The sequence below is a fragment of the Otolemur garnettii genome, unplaced genomic scaffold (assembly GCF_000181295.1).
Source record: "Otolemur garnettii isolate 467f Iridium unplaced genomic scaffold, OtoGar3 scaffold00169, whole genome shotgun sequence".
NCBI classification, from domain to species: domain Eukaryota; kingdom Metazoa; phylum Chordata; class Mammalia; order Primates; family Galagidae; genus Otolemur; species Otolemur garnettii.
In genome coordinates, this window is record NW_003852564.1 from 1,196,956 (window position 1) to 1,207,364 (window position 10,409).

The window sequence follows — 10,409 nt, forward strand, 5'->3', positions numbered from 1 at the left end:
TTATATACTCTTAGATTTTAAAACTCTGGACATCACTTTGATGGCAAATCTGTTCCCCAGTCTGGAATAGGAGGCCCTAACTTTCGTGTTTGTCCACCACACTTATACCCGTTATTAGCTATACTAGGATTGTCTTTTAATATCACTAGATTTTTTTTTTTTTAATGATGAGGTCTCACAATGTTGCCCAGGCTGGAGTACAGTGGCTGTTGTTAGACCCAGTCATCACACACCACAGTCTCAAACTCCTGAATTCAAGCAATCCCTTTGCCTCAGTATTCCATGTAGCCCATGGAGTGTGCTTTTTCTTACTAAATTTAAGTAACTTGAGGGTAGGAATTTCACAGTGCTGAAAACAGTAATTACTAAATAAAATATTGTGCAGCCAATGAATGAACTGTCTCTACTGAACCTCTCAGACTTCTCTCTGTGACGTATTTTCCTACTGTGTTTTACGTATCCACGCTGCCTTTGCTGACATTTTTAATTTCTCCTTTTCATAGTTCCAGGTTAACTAACATTCTGTTTTCTTTCTTCCTCTTACTGCCAGTTCCTAAAATGTGTGACCTGCACCTGTGCTGCAGCTTTTCTTCATTTCCATTTTAATCCCCTGCAAATCTGGCTTCACAAAACAGCCCACTACTAAAATTGTTCTCTTAATATCACCACCTGCCTACCCAAATTCAATAACCTTTTTCAGTTCATGTTTTATTAAATATCTCTCTTCATTGATAAGCCTATTTATGATCCTTGTTCTTCTGCTCATCCCTGCTAGTTTTCCTTTCTCTGCAGCTGGCTCATTTCCTCCTGATTCATAACTGTAGTTTATAGTCAAATGTCAGCTCTCTGTCTCCTGCTAGTCTCCTTACACGTCTACACGATACGGTGCATTTCCACTCACAGGGTTAAGTCCTGCTTTACGTTGACTCCTTGACTTCTCACCTTTGCTTCTGTCCCATATGCACAACTGCTAAATGACAGTATGGATTTTTTATACTGGCATTGTAAGAAACTCAATGTTTCCTAAATAAATATTATACTGAACTAATTATCCTTCAAATTATGCCCATTACTGACCAGTATAACCTCTTCAGTTTTAATATTTTGTATTTGAAAACTTGGAAAATGCATAAATTTGTTTTTCCTTTACCCATTAGATTTAGTCAATCATAGAGTTTTCTAATATCTAGAATAGAAATTATGTTAATGTTCATGTAATTTGCCTTCTATCAATTGAGGAATTGTTCAGTCACACATTATTTTCTACCTATTTTCCTTGTTTATTTTCCCCATTCTTTTCCTACCTACTTTTTAAAGCAGATATGATTTGAGTAAAAATCCTGACTCTTTGTCTAGATGAATAGGCCAGGGGAAGTTGGTTAACTTCTCCAAGTGGTGATTTTCTCAATTTGTGGATATAAGACTATAACAATACCTAGTAGTATTAATAAGAGTTTATAGGGGCTTTTATGAGAATTAATGTATGTGAAACAATTAGCATTATTCCTAGTAAGTCAGTCACTGGATAGTACATATGACTGTATTTGACCATTGAAAGATATACTATTTTCACTTCTGAACATCTCAGAAATCAGATTGTGTTTTACAATCAATAGTACAGCATATACTATACAACACGGTTTATTTTGTCCTGATTGAAAAGTAACTCACAGACAGTCATTGGTCTCTCAATTAATGGTTTCTATATTTCAATGAAATATGGTATCATTTATTATTGTTGTTACTATGTCCCTAACAATGAGTTGTATAATATTAAGTGGTTTTTATTCCTTTCAACTTTCTTTGTACTGTATTGCTGTCTGCTCACATTTTCTAAATATCACTGTTGTTCTTTTACCCCCTGGTTAAGGTTTTATGTGGTGCTATCTTTCTCAATGTTTTCAGTTTGAAATGTTCTCTAACACTTAAATTTCCATTTAGTTTTTATTGCTAGACCCAGACATCACACACCACACTCTTGAATTCCTGAACTCAAGCAATCCCCATTAATCTGACTGGATTTCTCTCCTTACTCACAGCCCCTTGACAATTCCCAGGCCCATTTCCACCTCCAAGCATTTGATCCTGTGACTCCTCTCTATAAGATTTTATCTCTCTTTCTTTGTATTTAAATACTTTTTATCCTTATGAATCAGATTTAGTTTCAATAAATAATTGTATTAAATATCATTCTTAGTTTGAGCAAAACTAACCAAAAAGTTACACTAAACTGCTCCTACTAATAAGCAGCTCCTATCTGTGTATTCAGAACCTGTCTTAACATTATGCACATACACACAACAGAACAATTGCAGAATATGAGTTTCCAGTGCCATTGTTAATTATGTATTTAATCTTATTTCTTTTTCACTTGATGTTAGCAAATTCTATAGCCATAGGATGGCTCCCTTCATGAATTCATGTGAAATAATTTGCATTCCTCCTTGAATCAGAAGAGGATGGTATCATTGCCTCCCTCCTGCTGTACTGATTATTCAGATATTTTGGACATTTTCCCAGAGGCTATTGTGGTAGGTGTCCCTCATCTTTATTCATTTCGCATTTCTTTCTGAGAGCCATATAAGGAAGGGCTCAGCCAAGTGTGAAGGAGGCTATCAACCTCTGGTGCACAGCTCTCATACCCAGATAGAACCCTGGGCTGGCAGTGGGCAGGAAGCTGGCAAAGAATGGAGAGGACACCTGTTCCCTGAGTGATGTTTGTTCCCTAATGAGCAAAGAAAAATGAGCACATGTCCTGATTTTTATATATGATAAGATAATATTCAAGCTTCAATATTAAAATTTCTAAATTAAATATTTCTAGATTAAAAATTGTCAGGATTAACTTAAAATTAAGCTATTTATAAGATTTAATTTAATGTAATTTTGAGTGACTGATCTAGATTATCAAATGATTGGGTTTAAAATATTGTTCTCCATCTGAGGATCAGATTTCAATTTTAGAGGAATAAAGAATGGAGGAACCAGGGTGCATTTGAAAAGTTATTTTGACCAAATAATTATCATGCCTATATTTTTGCATGATAATTATTTACATACCTAAAATTTAGTAATGCAAAAAAGAAATGATAAGAAATCAGAATGTTGGTGAAATAGAATTGTGACAATCATATCAGGTACCCTTGAAAAAGAAAGACTCAGCTAGGCAGCCGTAGCACAGTGGTTACATTGCCAGCCACATATACCGAAGTTGGCAGGTTTGAACCCGGCCTGGGCCAGCTAATCAACAATGACAACTGCAGCAAAAAATAGCCAGGTGTTGTGACAGGTGTCTGTAGTCCAAGCTACTTGGGAGGCTGAGGCAAGAGAATTGCCTTAACCTAAGTTTGAGGTTGCTGTGAGCTGTGACACCACAGCACTCTACCCAGGATGGCAAAGTGAGACTCTGCTTATAAAAAAAAAGAGAGAGAGAGAGAGAGAGAGAGATGGGCAGCACCTCTGGCTCAATTGAGTAGGATATGCCTGATATGCCCCATATGCTGGTGGTGGTGGGTTCAAAGCCAGCCCCAGCCAAAAACTGAAAAAAAAAAAAAAACCTCATTAAAATTATATCTTAAATATGTTATCTTAAAGGTAATATGCACATGTTCCTTATTAGCTAAGATTATCTAGTCTTATTGTTAGAAAACTGTAAAAATTTTTGTTAAATATTTGATTTCTTTCTTTATATTATATCTACCCTGCCTTTGACGAGTTATAATTTTTACTCTGCTAAAAGTGTCAGAATCCAATCAATTACATTAACTTTTCTTATTTTTATTTTCCCTCAATTGAAAAAGTTCTTCAAAATGGATTCAGAGATTTTTATATTTGTTGTTAGAAACTTCAGTCGGATCAATCTGTTATATAAATGTATGTATGTTGCCAAATGAATGTACTATAATGGAACTTATAATTGGCATAATCTGTGTGTTCTTCCCTTAAGTAAATACTTTTATAGATGTTTTTATAGATAAAAGGGTCAAAATCATGATTTTAAACAAATAGAAATTACATACCATTTTTACTTTTAAGAAAATATATTGATATAATTATTTTGAGTCTGAGTGGGTCAGAAAATGAATCACAGCTATTAACATGAACAAAGAAGAAAGTAAGAAATAAACAAGTTTGAGAAAACTGCCACAAGCAGAACATGCTTTCTATTATACTCTATATAACAAAGTGAGATAAAAACTCTGTAAGCTAAGCATGTAAAATAATTTATATTTATACTTATTTAATATTAATCATTATGGCCCAAATAATTTAGGTACATATGCTTTCTGTCATTTAACTAAAGTCTTAAGTACAGCCAAAGAGCTGAAGAGTTGGAAAATAGACATTTACCTGAATCTTCCTACACAGGTAGATCTACATATGGCTATAGAATTTCTATTTAGAGGTTTTACACATGTAATAATGTAGCAGAAAACCAACGCAGACAGAAAACTCCAGGCACCAGTTGATTAGAGGAAGTGGGTTTATTCTGGCTGGGCGGTAACTTGGCACACCAGTGTGTCTCCAAAACTGAGCCCCCCAACTCAATCTCTTGCCTCTCTTTTATCCACTTTTCAGAGCGAGAGTGCCTGTGAGGGTCATAATACAGAGAGAGACATGACCTCATCCTCAAGGTCCTGGGCTCAAGGGGGAAGGTCAGATTCACCCATGTTCTTGAGACCAGTCGGACCACCTGCCCTCAAAGGTGACGGAAGTCTAGGGAAGTTACTAGGTTCCACTAGGCCCCGTGTATGTCAAGGAAGAAACATACAGACAACAGAAACGCCCGTGGGTTGGCTGAGGCCTACACAGGGCTGTGAGGACAGATTCTTTTAGTTCTGCTTTTACTTTCTTGCCTCAATAATATATTTGAGGGGGCAAAAATAATTATAGATCACGCATTAATATTCAGGTATAAATATTTCTTATGTACATGTATTTTGTAAATACAGAAAGGGAGAAGAATCTTTTTACTTTGCCTTCCATATGACATCAAATTACTTCTGGTCTCTACATAATAAAGGGTCTTATTTCTTAGATGATTTCCTCTGATTGTTTAGAAAATATGTACATAATAGATGGAGTTAATCACTTAGATGGGTGAGACATTCTGTTTCTTTGTTTTAAGATATCCATTTTAGTTCACATGTACATCCCCCCCCCAAGCTGTTATTTGTGACTGAATATAAATACAAGACCATGAAACAGTTTGATTATGATGGAAAGAGGATCAGAGAATGAAAGAGATTATGTTCAGACACTGATTTCAGTGTACCTGATGCAATGGAGAGAAAAAGGGATGACACCCATCACCAAAAATGACAGAATTACTTTACTTCATGATTTTGCTGAAGGAAAATAGAATATTAAGAGCTGGGTGTAATAAAATTCTGAGAAGTCATATTTATACTGCAATGTGTTAAAATGTATCCCCCACAGAAGATATGGTGAATTCCCAAACTCTGACATTTTAGAATTTAATCTGATATGGAAATAATGTTGAAGATTTAAGTAAGTAAAAATGAAGTCATTGGGGTGAGCTTTTATCCAATATGACTAAATGAAGTAAAAATGAAGTCTTTGGGGTGAGCTTTTATCCAATATGACTAATGTCCTTTCTCACTATGTTGCCCTCAGTAGAGTGCCATGGAATCACAACTCACAGAAACCTCAGTCTTTTGGTCTTAAGCCTCAGCCTCCCAAGTAGCTGGGAGTACAGGCACCTGCCACAATGCCTGGATATTTTTTGTTGTTGTTATTGCAATTTTCATTGTTGTTTAGCAGGCCTAAGCTGGGTTCAAACCCACCAGCCTTGGTGTACGTTGCTGGCACCCTAACCACTGAACTATGGGCACCAGGCCAGACTAATGCCCTTTTAAAAAGAAGATATTTGGACTCAGAGACAGAAAGACACAGAGAAAGGATAATGTGAAGACACACAGGGAAAGGACAGCCATATGACTGGAGTGATGGGTGTCCAAGAAGAGTAGCTCTAAAGATTACTGGAAAACACTTGAAGCTAGAAGAAGGGAAGCTAGAAGATTCTAGAAGGTAGAAGTAGGGAAGTATTTTATTTGGTCTCATAGCAATTATGACTGAGCCAAAAAACTGATATTTGAACTTTAGCCTTTAGAACTGCAAGGCATTACATTTTTGTTATTTTAAGCTATTCAGTTTGCAGTTATTTGTTGTAGCGACTCTAGCAAACTAATACAAATATCATCATCTTCATCACATACTGACTTTTATGTTTTTCATACTTTTTTTTATTGTGCTCTATCCTCTATGCCGCACCCCTTAAGTGATAATCATGAATATCTTAGTTTTCAAAAAGCCCTTTTCATTTGTATAACCGTCAATTTAGTGGCTAGAATTTTTTATTGCATAAAGGTATGAAAAAATATTTTTCATGAAAATAAGTACTAGTTAAAGAAATACTAAGTTTAGATAGCTATTATTATAAACTAAAAACTAAAGCTAAATTTGAAGCCTAAAACGACCCAGTTTGATTTTATCCTGGAATGGAAGAATAGTTTGGCATGAAAATCAAACATTATAATATACCACATAAACAAAAAGAGGGACAAAAGCCAAATGATCATCTTAATTTTTTTTAGGCGGGGGCTGGGGCTGGGTTTGAACCCATCACCTCTGGCATATGGAGCTGGCACCCTACCCTTTTGAGCCATAGACACCACTCCTAATCATCTTAATTGATGCAGAAAAAGCATTTGACAGAATTTAGAATCCCAGCATAGTGAAAACTCTCAATAAACTAGAGCTGCAATAAAACTACTTCAACATAACAAAACCATACATATACTCAGTGGCAAAAGACTGACCATTTTTTCTTAAAGATCATGAACAAGGATGCCCACTTTTGTCCCTGCTATTCAAGATAGCACTGCAAATTCTAGCCTGAGCAATAAGAAAAAGAAGAAAGAAAAGAAAAGAAAAGAAAATGCATCTTTGTGAAAGAAGAAGTAAAATTCTAAGATGACACAGTATCTTATATATAGAAAAGACTAAACATATCCCAAAAACTCTGTTAAAGCTATAAATACCAGCAGAGTTTTGAGATATAAAATCAATATTCAACATTAATTTTATCTCTATATAGTAACAATGACTGATCCAAGTAGACATTAAGAAAACAGTTTCATTTTCCATTATATATAAAAAGACATACTATTTAGAAATAAACTTAACCAAGAAAGTAAAAACTTGTACACTGAAAATTACCAAAAACTTGCTACAAAAAGTAAAAAATATAGATAAATGGAAAGATATCACATGCTCAAGGATGAGAAGACATAATAATTTTTAAATGTTCAGATTACCCAAAGCTGTTTATAGATTCAATGAAATTTCTATCCAAATCCTAATGGCATTCTTTTTTTTTGCAAAGATAAAAAATATTACATTTATGTTGAATCTCATGGGGTCCTGAATAGCTGAGGTAATCTTGAAAAAGAAGAACAAATATAGAGGCATCAACTATCCTGATTTCAAAACATACTACAAAGCAACAGAAATTGAAGCAGTGTGACACTAGATAGATATATAGACTAATGAAGTAAAATAGGAAGTTCAAAAATAAACGCTTTTATATTGGGCCAACAATGGTGACAAAACTATACAATGGATAAAAATACTCTAATCAACAAATGATGTTGGGAAAACTAGATATTCATGTGCAAAAGACTTTTACCTTAATCATATGCAAAAATTAATTCACGGAGGATTAAAGATTTAAACATACAACCTAACACTATAAAAACTCCTAGAAGAAAACATAAGGTAATAATAGGGTAAGAGCTTCCAGAAATTGGTTTCAGCAATTATTTCTTGGATGTGACACCAAAAGCACAGGTAGTAAAATAAAAAAAAAAAAAAAGACAAATTAAACCACATCAAACTTAAAATGTTCTACGTATATGAAGAAACAATAAAGTGAACAGGTAGCCTATGAAGTGGTATAAAACAATTGCAAAGCATATATCTGATAATGGATCCTATAGAGAATACTTAATAAACTCCTATAACTCAGCCACAACAATAATAAAAGCATCTAAATAACTTTATTTAAAAACAAAGAACTTGAGCAGACATTTTTCCAATCTATGCAAATAATGAATAAGCACATAAAAAATACCCAGCATCACTAATCATTAGGTAAATGAAAATCAAATCCATAATTAGATGCCATCTCATGCCCATCAGGATGGCTGCTCTCAAAATAACAGAAAATAACAAATCTTGCAAGGATGCAAAGAAATGGGAATCGTTGTGCACTGTTCCTAAGAATGTAACATGGTTCAGCCATTATGGAAACCAGTACAGAGTTTTCTCAAAAAAATTAAAAATTGAACTACCATATAATCTACAATCTCATTGTGAATTCAACCAAAATAATTCAAAATACAATCTTGAATAGCTATTTGCACACCTGTGTTCATCATTATTCACAACAACCAAGAAAGAAAATGTGTCATAAACTTACAATGAAATATTATGCAACCTTAGAAAGAAAGACATCCTGTCATATGCTATGATATAGATCAACCTCAAAAGCACTGTGCTAAGTGAAATAATCCAGTCACAAAAGGACAAATACTAAATGGTTCCATTCATTTAAAGTAGAAAAGGTAGTTAAAAACCACAGAAAAAGAAAGTAAAAATTTGGTTATCAAGGACTAAAGAAAGGCAGAAGGAGGGGACAGGAAGTAGTGTTTAGAGGGTAGTAAATTTCCTTGTTGCCAGATGAAACAGTTCTAGAGGGCTTGGGCCTATAGCTCAGCAGCTAGGGAGCCAGCCACATATACCAGGGCTGGCAAGTTCAAGCCCAGCCCAGGCCTGCCAAACAACAATGACAACAACAACCAAAAAATAGCCGTGTGTTGTGTGGGTGCCTGTAGTCCCAGCTACTTGGGAGGCTGAGGCAAGAGAATCCCTTAAGCCAAAGAGTTAGAGGTTACTGTGAACTGTAATGCTACAGCACTCAACTGAGGACAACATAGTGAGACTCTGTCTCAAAAAAAAAGGAAACAGTTCTAGCGATCTGCTGCATAACAATGTGACTATGCCAAACACTATTGAACTATACATTTATAAATGGTTAAGATGGTAGATTTAATGTTATGTGGGTTTTTTTTAATCACAATTTAAAAAAAAGAAAAAAGAAAAGTTACATCAGCAAAATTGTGAAGTAAAAGCGATCTGGATTCACCTCCGCCAAAGAAAACCAATAAACAACTATCTGGTGGCAGTGTTATCACCTGGAATACACCAGAACTCAAAACTGAGGTGCTGACACTCCCTTGAACTACAGAGCAGAAGTAGAGGAAAACAGAAAGCTAATGTTAAGTGCAATGATTGTCTTTAACTGAAACACAGTCTTCCAAGTTGGCAAGATGCAACATGCAGAAATCACACTTTCTACACTGAAAAAAGTGAGTTGAAGATAGACATCCAGCTTCTCTACCATCCTACTTGCCTTTGCAAGAAACTCACTGGAAGCATTGTGAGTTCCTGCAAGACTAAAATGCCTGATATAAAAATGGAGGTGAGAACTAGCATGTGGATAGTCGTGGCCACTCATTACTCTGGGCAGAGAAGACACCAAATCAGAGAAGCTGTTCAGGAATGCAAATTTCAGGGAAGCACAGTCTGTGGGTATTCTGAACATGAGTCCCTAGCTGGTATTTCCATACAGCTTAGGTCAATGGTCCTTAACCCCCAGGCTGTGGACTGTACTAGTCCATACCTATTAGGAACCAGGTTTGGCCTCTTGTCCCCTTCTTATGTCTCCCCATCACCACTGTGGAAAAATTGTCTTCTATGAAAATGGTTCCTAATGTTTTTTTAGAAACTGGTCACACAGCAGGAGGTGAGAAGTGGACAAGCAGAGGAAGCTTCATCTGTATTTATAGCTATTCCCATCCATCACATGAGCTCTGCCTCCTGTCAGATCCCTCCAACCCTGCACTCCCCTCTCCAACAGCAAGGGAAAATTTGTCTTTCATGAAACCAACTGGTCCTTGGTATCTAAAAGATTGGAACCACTGGCTTAGGTAACCATCCCGGGTGTCTCCCAAGCCCCTTGAGTTAAAATTTGTGCCAACTTTAGAGCCCTTGTGAGCCTAGTGACAAACCTGCCTTCAGAGCTCCATTTAGTGCTGACAATAAGGTAATGTGGTCTTGGACTAAGGGAACAGAATAGTTAGTCTGCATAGGACTTCTAGACAGACATACTATAAAAAGACTGACAAAAAAAAAAAAAAAGCCAAGAGTGAAGACTGAAACAATATCAGATTGAGTTAAATTCATAGATATTAATATATGTCCATAAGAACAAAGAACAATCAGGGGAACTATGATCTCAACAAATGGACAAAACAAGTTACCAA